The 12,255-nt window shown below is 45.1% G+C and overlaps 1 protein-coding gene across 6 annotated transcripts in view; it reads left to right on the top strand.

Annotated features, from left to right (window-relative positions):
- Positions 1 to 10,205: 10,205 nt before the first annotated feature.
- Positions 10,206 to 12,255, top strand: part of CYP4F22 (cytochrome P450 family 4 subfamily F member 22) — a 234,995-nt gene continuing 232,945 nt past the window's right edge. For 3 of the 6 annotated variants that reach the window (XM_069230345.1, XM_069230347.1, XM_069230346.1), the window contains exon 1: positions 10,213 to 10,352. The gene's annotated coding sequence lies outside the window, so the exon portion shown is untranslated. Of the gene's footprint in view, positions 10,353 to 10,452; positions 10,475 to 12,255 lie in introns of those variants that run through there. The other 3 variants (XM_069230348.1, XM_069230349.1, XM_069230351.1) reach the window with 2 other exon arrangements.

Below are 12,255 nucleotides of genomic sequence, written 5' to 3'. Positions count from 1 at the left end.
ACAGGGCACAAGTTGCCACCAAGACGAAAACCCATCTGCAACGTAAAGTCTGGTTTCTAGCCCTGGATGCTGCCTCCAGGTGCCTCTAGAGACAAGTCAGCAAGCTGACAGATTGACCACCAGCTGTTGTTACCGACTCCTCCAGAAAAGGAAAGCAGTGGTGTGACATCAGTATTGCTTTTGGGGCACTGCCCAAAGGGTGTTATATGCTTGTTGTCTCAGGTGCCTTCTCAAAATTTCCCATAGTAGAGATACTTCAAGCGACCACATTGGAGCACACAACAAAGTGCCTCAAAAACATATTTTCAACATTTGAAGTTTTGAACACTCTCAAGAGCAACAATGCACCCCTCTTCCAGGGCCAGAAATTCACACATTACCTGCAATCTCTTTCATCACTCACAGAAAGATCACACATTGCTTGCCCCAAGCTAACGGTGAGGTTGAGAGACTGATGCGCACAGTCAATAGGACCATTCATATCGCGCGCGAATAGCAAACTGATGTGGAAGATGCCATCCACAAGGCACGTACAGGCACACTCTGCACAGTATAATGCAGCAAGTGTCAGCAGACGTCCTGTTCAGGAGGGCCTTATGAGATACCATTCCCCATGAAGCAGTCTGGACCCCTGAACCCATGGATGCTTCTGCCACACAAAGGAGACGTCTGCTGAACAACAATAAAGCCAGCCATGCCCAGAGAGCTAAAGAGTCTGACATTTTGGTTAGTGATTGGGTCCTCATCAAGAACTGACACCTTGGAGGGAAGATTTTGCTGCCTTTTAAATCACATTCCCTCCATGTCATTGCCAGAAAAGGCATCATGGTCATAGTGAAAAATAACTCAGATTGTTCCACAAGGAATGTGTCCACTTTCACCTAGTGGCATTCCCCTTGTGCATTTAGATTGCATGGGCAAGACACTCAGATACCCCAACGAGAAGTAGAAGGAGAGGGCCTAGACCGCACCCAGGCTTACGACACCCCAGAACTCTCCCCATTGCCGCAGACAGTGATGCCCCCTTGCCCAGGGGACAACAGACTCTCTGAGACACCTGAGCATCCTGCCACACCCCTGACAGTCCAAGGCCATCCCTACTGGCTGAGACCTACTATCAGAAGGCCCAAGAAGCTCAAATACTATATGTACGAGGGAAGGAGTGCATCGCCAGTGACAGCATTTGCCAAGCCTGAATCCCTGTTGAACCACAATTTTCAATGTTGTTAGCTATTTGTTTGTTGAAGGTGTTGGAGTTATGTAGTATGGCACTAGGTCATTCCCAATGCTGTACTTGCTCACGTACATGCATGCCCTAACCTTGCATTAGAGGTCAGAGCAAATTAATAAAAGAAGAAGGCCCCCAGCTCAGGCGGTCATTGCCAAGTTAAACATTTTTTTTACATTTTATATACCACAAACTCGACCCAAAGGTAGTGGAACACTCTACATGAGCACCAGTTACATTAGACAAGGACAAATTCACTTTTGGTAGGCACAGGGAGATTAAGTGATTTACCCAGAATCACAGGATGTTGAACTTAGGCCTGTGTGGGAATCTCCACTCCGCTGGTGAAGCTAACAGTGTTTTTGGAACTCCGCGCTACAAAAATCTCCTTTAGTCCCGCCAGCGGAGTGGAGCTCACCCAAGGCACGCCACAGCCCAGTATAGGCTGCACAGCACAAGCGCAGCCAGACTGCGCTTGTGCTGTGCAGCCCATAATTGGGCTGCAGTGTGCACCGGAACACAGAGAGAGGCAGCTGCTGTGGAGAAAGACTTGTCGCTGTCGGGTGACAAGGAGAGGAGGACCCCCCAGAAGACCCAGGTAAGTCCTCGTCTCTTACCCTCTATTTGGTTCTCTGTGCACACTGGTTCCAAAACAAGGACTGAAAATGCAGCTTTCACTGCCTTTGGCCCTGGCCTGAATTCAGGCCAGGGCCGTAGGTGGTGAAAGCTGCCATTTCAGGCCTCTTGTGCACTGGCCTGGCAGCTTTCATTGCCTAGGGCCCTGGCCTGCATTCAGGCCAGGGCCGTGGACAGCGAAAGAAAGCTGCTGTTTCAGGCCTCTTGTGCACCGACCTGTCCTGTGTGCACTGCCCATAGGACCGGCCGGTGCACAAGAGGCCTGAAATGGCAGCTTTCACTGCCTACAGCCCTCCTGAATGCGCTCAATCTCAGAAGTGCTAAGCAGGGTCGGGTTTGGCTGATCAGGCCGGACCCTGCTTAGCACTTCCAAGATGGGTTCATTCAGGAGGACTCTGCGGGTCACAGAACTCCGCCTCTGCGGAATTCCCCTGAGTTTTTTTTTCAACTCTGCCAAATTCCACAGAGCCGGACTCTGTTTATTCTACCCCTAGTTGAACCAACATCGAGACTTAAACCTGGTTCCCCAGCTCCATAGTCAGCAGCTCTGGACATTATACCACATCCCACCTTTAATGTCTTGCATTATTTAGAACAGAAGCTTTCTGGCTCCCTGAGGACTACATATTCGTATGACGTAATCACTAGAATAGAATGTAATGAAAACTTGCTTTAGAATGTGGGATTTCACAGGTACTTACAGAGGAATAAAGACATGTGATTTACAGCTCCATGTGTGGCCTAATCATTCATCATTCAGCAGGCTGGGGAAGGCGATACAACTGGCGACGAGATAGGGGATAAGTAAGTCAAAGAAGAAAGTGTTCTCCTGGAAAGTTTACCGTGGTCCAAGCAAACTGCGCAGTTAAAGACAGTCATAATTTCCTACATATCATTACGGATAACAGCGCTGACTGACAGAACAAGCAAAAAGGAAGTATATTGCTGTTACTCTTACCTAAGTCTTTATAAGTGGAGCATTATCACCTCAGCATTGGACGGGGAGACCAAAATAGAAGCACTAGGGTTGTGCTTACTGAGCTGTCCAATATCTGAAGCTGCATACCATCAACGCTGCCAGGTGGCAGGTCAGAACAACTCCAGAGGTCTCCATGAGTGACGGGGCTCTGAAGGAGACCATGAAGAAGGTCAAAACTTCAAAGACTGTCCTGGATGACCTACAGGCTGAAACATCGTGAGGCCTCAGTGATGATGCAGATTTCCAGGGATAGTCAACAGCATTTGATAGAGCTCCACCCTCAATATCAGCCACTCCCATGGACAGTTGTAATGCTGCCACCTTCCTCAAACCACCACAACCTTTCAACACTGCCAAAAAGCTAAATTTTGGTGATAGATGGACTGCCTGGATAGAGGTATTTGAAGATGCCATTGTTGCACTTGAAGACACTGATAACAGGAAAATTGTCAAGTATCCCAAAAATCTTGTGGTGATGGTGTGAAAGGAGTTATACAGAAAATGCCAAGTACTGATGAAAAAGCCACATACTGTCAGATCAAGAATGTGTTGAATCTCAAGTTTAATACAGTACAAAACATTGATTATGAACAATATGTTTTCAGAAAAGAACATCAAAGTGTAGGCGAAGCAATCAATTAATTTGTGGAAATCAGTCACAATCATCAAACACTGTAAGTTCAATTAATTTAATGAAGAAGAAGCCATGAGGCTTAGTGTGATCAATAGATGCTTGTCTGATTCATTCAGAAGACGAATGCTGAGAGAAACTTTTGGTCTGGAATATTTGTTGATAGCTGCCAGAGCTGAGGAACGTGCTGAGAGTCAAGCTGCCAACATGGAGGCCAGAGATGCCAAAGCCTGGTCAGAGGTGCCCAGAGTACCATGAGTCAGTCAGTCATTGTAGGAGGATGGCCTGGCTTATAGTGGGTACCTGATGGTACTTACACCTTGTGCCAGGACCAGTTATCCCTTATTAGTAGATTAGTAGTGTTCTCGCAGCTTAGGCTGATAGAGGTAGCTATAGCAGAGCAGCATAGGCTGAACTAGGAGACATGCAAAGCTCCTACTATACCACTTATATCATATAGCACTATATCATAAGAAACACTTACTCAGAGTTACTAAAAATAAAGGTACTTTATTTTAGTGACAATATGCCAAAAGTATCTCAGAGGATATACTCCCTTAGGAGGTAAGTAAAATACACACAAACCAAAATCAGGTAAGTAAACAGTTAGAAAAGTAGTGCAAACACTGAAGAACACAATGGAATGCAATAGGAGACAATAGGCCTAGGGGCAAAACAAACCATATACTCCAAAAGTGGAATGCGAACCACGAATGGACCCCAGGCCTAGTGTAGTGTATAGAGGGTCGCTGGGATTGTAAGGAAACACTAAGGGTGTCCAAGATACCCCACCCCAAGACCCTGAAACGTAGGAGTAAAGTTACCCTACTACCCCAGAAAGACAGTAAAGTCGAGATAGGGGATTCTGCAAAGGCAACAACTGACTGCAAAGCACTGAAGACGGATTCCTAGACCTGAGGACCTGCAAAGGAAGGGGACCAAGTCCAAGAGTCGCACAAGTGTCCAGGGGGGGCAGGAGCCCACTAAACCCCGGATAAAGGTGCAAAAGGGCTACCTCTGGGTGGAAGAAGCTGAAGATTCTGCAATAACGGAAGGTGCCAGGAACTTCTCCTTTGGTCAGAAGATGTCCCTCAGCATGCTGGAGGATGCAGAGTTGTTTCCACGCAGAAAGACCACAAATAAGCCTTGCTAGCTGCAAGAGTCGGGGTTGAAGATAATGGGTGCTGCCCGGGCCCAGGAAGGACCAGGAGGTCGCCCGTTGGAGGAGGAGACAGAGGGGGCACTCAGCAACAGAGAGAGCCCATGCAGAAGCAGGCAGCACCCGCAGAAGTACTTTGTTACGGATTTGCAGGCATCCTGGAGCATTCAGCAGTCGATCCTAGGCAGAAGTTGAAGAGAGAGATGCAGAGGAACTCTGGTGAGCTCTTGCATTCGTTATCTGAAGAGAAACCCACAGGAGAGACTCTAAATAGCCCTGAGAGGAGGATAGGCTACCTAACCAGTTAGGAGCCTATCAGGAGGGGTCTCTGACATCACCTGCTGGAACTGGCCACTCAGAGGCCTCCATTGTGCCCTCACACCTCTGCATTCAAGATGGCAGAGTTCTGGGACACACTGGAGGAGCTCTGGGCACCACCCCTGTGGTGGTGATGGACAGGGGAGTGGTCACTCCCCTTTCCTTTGTCCACTTTCACCACAGAGCAGGGGCTGGGGGATCCCTGAACCGGTGTAGACTGGCTTATGCAAGAAGGGCACCATCTGTGCCCTTCAAAGCATTTCCAGAGGCTGGGGGAGGCTACTCCTTCCCAGCCCTTCACACCTATTTCCAAAGAGAGAGGGTGTAACACCCTCTCTCAGAGGAAATCCTTTGTTCTGCCTTCCTGGGATTGGGCTGCCCAGACCCCAGGAGGGCAGAAACCTATCTGAGGGTTGGCAGCAGCGGTAGCTGCAGAGAAAGCCCCAGAGAGCTAGTTTGGCAGTACCCGAGGTCCATGCTGGAGCCCTGGGGATGCAAGGGATTGGCACCCCAATACCAGATTTGGCTTGGGGGGACAATTCCATGATCTTAGACATGTTACATGTTCATGTTCGGAGTTACCATTGTGAAGCTACATATAGGTATTGACCTATATATAGTGCACGCGTGTAGTGGTGTCCCCGCACTCACAAAGTCCGGGGAAATTGCCCTGAACAATGTGGGGGCACTTTGACTAGTGCCAGGGTGCCCTCACACTTAGTAAATTTGCACCTAACCTTCACTAAGTGAGGGTTAGACATATAGGTGACTTATAAGTTACTTAAGTGCAGTATAAAAGGGCTGTGAAATAACGTGGACGTTATTTCACTCAGGCTGCAGTGGCAGTCCTGTATAAGAATTATCTGTACTCCCTATGGGTGGCAAAAGAAATGCTGCAGCCCAGAGAGATCTCCTGGAACCCCAATACCCTGGGTACCTAGGTACCATATACTAGGGAATTATAAGGGTGTTCCAGTGTGCCAATTAGAATTGGTGAAAATGGTCACTAGCCTTCAGTGGCAATTTTAAAAGCAGAGAGAGCATAAACACTGAGGTTCTGGTTAGCAGAGCCTCGGTGATACAGTGAGGCACCACACAGGGAACACATATAGGCCACAAGCTATGAGCACTGGGGTCCTGGCTAGCAGGATCCCAGTGACACAGGCAAAAACAAACTGACACACAAGTAAAAATGGGGATAACATGCCAGGCAAGATGGTACTTTCCTACAGTCATGAGTGTGAAAAGTAATTCAAAACAAAAAACTGAAGGACACAAAGTGGTGTCTGCAAGCAAAAAGAGGTTGCACTTCATTGTAGATTTGCATTTCTACGTGAAGGAAAGTGTCCTGGCATTGGTCAGATATGCAAAGGTGTGGTAGACAGAACCATTTTGTGGTGATGTGTAGGGTGAAGGAAAAAGTAAGTACGTCACGGGGTGAAGACAAAATGGCCACTAGAACATTCCAAAAGCAAGCCACAAGTTCAAGTGGCAACATCAGTTGAGGCAAAAAGATATTAAATGAAGTAAATCGTAATCTAAATTATCGTCAAATAGTTCTTCAGTCTCAATACTAAGTGAAAGTGAAGAAAGCGATTATACCTTGTCATTGCTTACCTCTGAAAAATGTGCACCTATCGGACTGGTTGCCTGTAAGGAGAAAAGAAAGTCAAAGAAATGTCAATATTTCAAAGCAACTAAATCATACAAACAGTGTCCAAAGATTACATTGAAAATAAATGTATCTTCAATACCTTTAATTATCAATCAGTAAATATAATGCCTGAAGAAAAGTACAATGAACTGTCTCCGTTATCGCGGCTTATGCTGTCAAAGACCAAAGTATTCATTTGGGTAGCATCAACACCCATGAAGTGTAAAGGTTCATTTGTAGAGACAGTGAAAGATAAGAAAATTAAAGTACAAGCACTGATCCGTGTACCTCAAGGTACAGAGACACGTGCCTGCTTGCTGAGTTTCAAAATGGCTGCTGACATGGGACTGATTTCAGTGACTTACATTATGAACGCTCATTACAAAATAGTAAGTCAATTCCCTTCATTGTTTTATGATTTAGGAAAGTTAAAGACTATGAAAGTAAAACTGCTCATTAATGAGGATGTCCTGGTCAGAGACTATACAAGTTGCTTTTCATTTACAACCTTTTGAAAATGAACTTGAATCATTCATTAAATATGACATTATTGAATGTTCCACTGGCCCAGAACCATGGTTTCTCCCATAGTAGTGGTGCTTAAAAAGAACCAAGGAGAAGCTGTACGCATAAGTGTTGACATGTGCCAGGCAACAAAGCGATAGAATGAGAGTGACATCCAGGGCCACACATTGCCAACATGATCACGTAATTTAATGCCAAAATATTCTCTTGACTTGATTTGCATAAAGGTTATCATCAGTTAAAACTAGAAGAACATTGTAGATATAAGACAACCTTTGCTACAAATGTTGGTTTGTTTAGATACAAGAGACTTAGTTTTGGTGTGTCATCAGCTGCAGAACTTTTCCAAGACATCATACGACGCATCATACAACCTGCTGTGAATGCATTTAACTATATCAATGATATACTGGTTTTTGGGGCTACATAGAAGGAGCACAATAAAGCCCACACACGGGTGTCAATTACTCAATGATGCAGGTTTGACTTTAAACAAAAACAAGTGTGAGTTCAGTTGAAATTTTTTGCCCATATCTTTTTTGATGGGACATGACACCTGATCCTGCAAAAGTCCAAGCATTTACAAATGCTGAACTCCCATAAGAAGTTTCAGTGGTACTTTCTTTTCTTGGAAAGATCAGCTTCTGTTTGTGATGTCATGAGAATGTGAAACGTGTTTCAAAAGAATCAAACATGCCATTGGAAATGCACCAGAAATGGAGTACTTTAATCTAAAGCTTCATAATGAGATTGATAGTTCACGCTAGTCCTGTTGGTTAGGCACCTAACTTGCACAGCATAGTGGATGCCCAAATGCAAGACAACATATCGTGGCCTATGCTAGCAGAACATGCTTACTCACAGCCTGAAAAGAAAATGTGGCTGTAGTATGGGCTTCTGAGCATTTGCATGTATTTCTGTACGGAAATCCTTTTATGCTGGTGACTGGTCATCAAGCCTTGCTGACCATTTTCGGCAACCCAAAAGATAACATGCCTCCTCAAATTGAGCGATGGGAACTACCATTGCAAGGGTATAATTATTCAACTGTGCATTGCCAAAGAAAGCATCAAAATTCTGCTGTCTACTTTTCGAGAGTGCCCATACAAGGTAATATCAAACGTACAAAAATGTCAAAGATGAATTGTCCATAACTCAGGAAGGTGTTATTCTGCAAAGATGATTGATCCTGATTCTAGAAAGTCTACAACAAAAGGTGATAGAAGGGGCTCATGAAGAACATGAGCCACTATTGTTGCTATTGTTGCTACAAAAAGAGTTCTCCAAGACCAGGTTTGGTTTCTATAACTAGATGAAAGAGTTGAAATGGAACTCAAGGCCTGTCTCATATGCAATTGTCTGCCAACCAAAGTCACTCAACACACGCTAAAAATTTCAGAAATTACCTGAACATGTCTGGGAGAGAATAGCCATTGATTTATTTGGTCCACTTGACAATGTACATCTTTTAATGGTGATAATAGATTAATATTCACGTTTTCCTTTGGTTGAAGATCTCTCATCTACGACACATGAGTGTGCAATCTGAAAACTTGATGGCATCTTTGTAACATGGGGTTTGCCAGCCATAGTGATTCTGACAATATACCACCGTCCAACAGCAATGAATTTAAAGAATTTCTAGAACATCTGAACATAAAACATCAAAAGATCACACCCTTGTGTCCAATGAACTTGTCGACCATTTTATGAGTACACTAAAGAATGCAGTGCAGTATGCAAATCTTGAGAAGCTCAATCTAAAAACAGTGAACTCTACTTTACGAACATATTATAATTTGACACCCCACTTGACCACAGGTGAAGGTCCCGCGATATTAATGTTGGGTAGAGCAATCGCAACCAAATAACTCCAAATGACCCCAGAAAGAGATTTTATGAAAACCTGATTCGAACAAGGGACTTGGTTCAAAAAACAAAAAATGAAAGTGTATACAGACAAGAGACGAAAAGCAAAAGTCCTCTCATCCAGAGAAGATTTGGTGATTGCTTGACAGTTACATAAAAGAATTCCAGATGCTACTTAACTATGCTGAACCTTTTCAAGTAGTTTCTAAACAAGGACACATGGTGACTGCCTAACGACCTGGGAAGTCCCTTATCAGAGATTCTTCTCACTTCAGGTGAGCGTTTTATCGGTCTTCAACTCGAGATGGTAAATGAAAGACTGATTTTGAAAACTCAGCAACTGTTGGTGATTCTTAACCATCATTGTCAATTTCTGACATTAAAGATCTTACAGTTTACAGCTTCCGGTAACAAGACCGGGTTGACTGATCAAAGCACAAAGAAGATTAATTGAAAGAAATAGTTGTCATGTTTCTGCATATGTAAATTTTTGTGTCTGTCTCATGATTTTCTAATCCTTTGCAAATTAGAACAGAAACTTTCTGGTTCCCAGAGGACTCCTTATCCATATGATGTAATCACTAGAATAGAAGGTAATGGATGATTGTTTTAGAACATGGGTGTTCACAGGTACTACATGCAGAGAAATAAAGACATGTGCAGAGAAATAAAGACGTGTGATTTAGAGCTGAGTGTAGCTTAGTCATTCAGCGGGCACCAAGCTGGGTAAGATGCTACACCACCTTGTTTATTACTGCCTACTGCTAGAGCCCAGTGAGTGGTCAGACCAGCTCCTGCGCTAAAATGATTGGGTTTCTAATTCTGGTTTTCTTTGTGCACCTAAAACGAACCACAAAGTACAGACTGTTTGTGCACTTCGAAATTTGGGACTATCATGTGTAATGGAAAGTCCAATTCATCAGACTGGTCGTCCCTTCTCACAATCTGAGGCACATTGTACACCAGCTAATTTGCTTGTCTGTTGCTGTCAAAATTAGAGGGTGCGCAATTTGCTCTCAGTTTTTGAGGCCCTAACTGGATTGCTTCCTTTGAAGGAGGTACTAAGAACCTGTTCGCAGCTGATAGAGGTCAGTATTACCTCTTGATGGCCACTAGAGGGAAGCAGCTTTCAAGAAATCACAGCCTCGAATGCAACGCTCCCAACAGATAAAGTACAGTTAAGGGTGCTTTTGCTTCGGTGCCTTCCGGGACAATGGACCCACCAGGCATGCGCGAAGGACTCAGCAACAGCTGCAAGAACTGAGTAGGCAGCAAAGCTTCCTGAACTCAACCTGTTCTTCCGACGGTGCAGTGACCTAGCGTCAAAGTGAGTGTGTGCCGGGGCCGACGCAGGTAGAGCCACTATACTTTATTTTCGTATTACCTGTTAGAGAGTGTGGCGTAACGTTAAGAGCTGCCAACTTTGGAATTGGGCACCCCGTTCGAGTCTCGGCGTCAACATAGAGTGATTCTGGGTAAATCACTTAATCTCCACGTGCATAAAAAAAAAGAACGTGTAATGTAACTGGTGGTATGTAGAAGGCTTCGGAACCTTCGGGTCGAGTTCGCGCTGTATAAAACCGCCAAAAGATATTGTGTGGTCCTTGAGGTCGCTAATATGGCTGGCTGCTTCACGGCTAAGAATTTCCCTCACACTTTGATTCTCTCAAAAGAGAGGCGCTTCGTCAAAGCGCAGCGTTAGAGTATATAGTGATGTCCGTGCTCCCAGATATTGTGTGGGACAGTCAGACAGTGCTCGCTTTCAGTCAAGTGCACATTGCGTGCTGAGAATGTTGAATTCATTCACGCCGGCATCTGGAACAGTGGGACTACAAATTGTATAATGCGACTTGCTGTTAAAAGGTGTTGCGCGTGACAGTGTGCACCTCGCTGTAGCAGCCCTTCCGGGGGCAGCACCTGCAGCACTTACCCAGGGGCGCATCACAGTGGTTTTGCAAATGCTCCTCTTAAATCACGCAAAGCGAGAAGTGGGGGTTACGGACCATTCGTGTTTTCCTTTCTCTGTGAATCTAACCGTTTAACTACTGAGTTCTGACTGTTCTGGTAAATAAGGTGTTTCAGCGTGCACGTTTCAATGTATCAGAAGATGCAGTAAGCGCTATATAAATATAAATCCAAATCCAAGCTCTAGGAGGATTGCTAATAATGGCTCATTAGCAGGTGTACTCATTTGCATCTGAAAGACTGACTGTATGCTCTCACACACTGGGCTGCTTAACCAGTGGCTGCCTAGAGGGAAAAAAGTCAGAAAGCCAGAAACTACATTTTATTGTGCATTTTACAGCTCTGCGCTTCGGGACAAACATACAGTGACACTCCTTTTTAGTGTAAAAGGTCATTTATTTAGGACAGGATTTAAACACAAACATCAATTAACATTTTAACTGCACATCAAACTTTTAACCAGACCTTAACTTGTACTCTTCCTTTCCCTTCATTCTTTCCTCAAATAGTTCCCTTCAATTCTCCTACCGTATACGCTCCCTTATTCCTCCCAAGCCTTCCTAGCTTGTAAACCTACCCCCCCCCCCGTTCTGATCCTTCAACTCCTTGTTTTGCCCCCTGGAAGGGTGGACAAGCCCGCATCTGGCTCTCCACCCTCCCCCATCTCCTGCCACCACACAACCTACCTCACCTGCCCTAAATGACAACTAAAATCCCAAACCTACCCCCCTATTCTACCTTGAAGCTAATATATGCCATTCCCAAAACCCCTTTTCTTCTCAGCTGGGTGGGTGGGTGGTCAAGAAAACCGCCTACGCCTAACTCCCACCGTTGGCGCGGACAGAGGCCGACCCCACCCCTCCACCCCCCTTTTAAACCCTGTCCTAAGCCCTCCCCCACTTACCTGGCTACCAATAGGGCGCCTCCTGCGCCACTTCCTGCGTCCCGAACGGCCCGCGGAGAGACTAGACCGGGTCTCTCTCTCCGCGGGCCCCTCCATCGGGACAAACATACAGTGACACTCCTTTTTAGTGTAAAAGGTCATTTATTTAGGACAGGATTTAAACACAAACATCAATTAACATTTTAACTGCACATCAAACTTTTAACCAGACCTTAACTTGTACTCTTCCTTTCCCTTCATTCTTTCCTCAAATAGTTCCCTTCAATTCTCCTACCGTATACGCTCCCTTATTCCTCCCAAGCCTTCCTAGCTTGTAAACCTACCCCCCTCGTTCTGATCCTTCAACTCCTTGTTTTTCCCCCTGGAAGGGTGGACAAGCCCGCATCT

This window comes from Pleurodeles waltl, chromosome 4_2 (genome assembly GCF_031143425.1).
Source record: "Pleurodeles waltl isolate 20211129_DDA chromosome 4_2, aPleWal1.hap1.20221129, whole genome shotgun sequence".
NCBI classification, from domain to species: domain Eukaryota; kingdom Metazoa; phylum Chordata; class Amphibia; order Caudata; family Salamandridae; genus Pleurodeles; species Pleurodeles waltl.
This window is presented reverse-complemented; position numbering and strand designations above follow the sequence as displayed.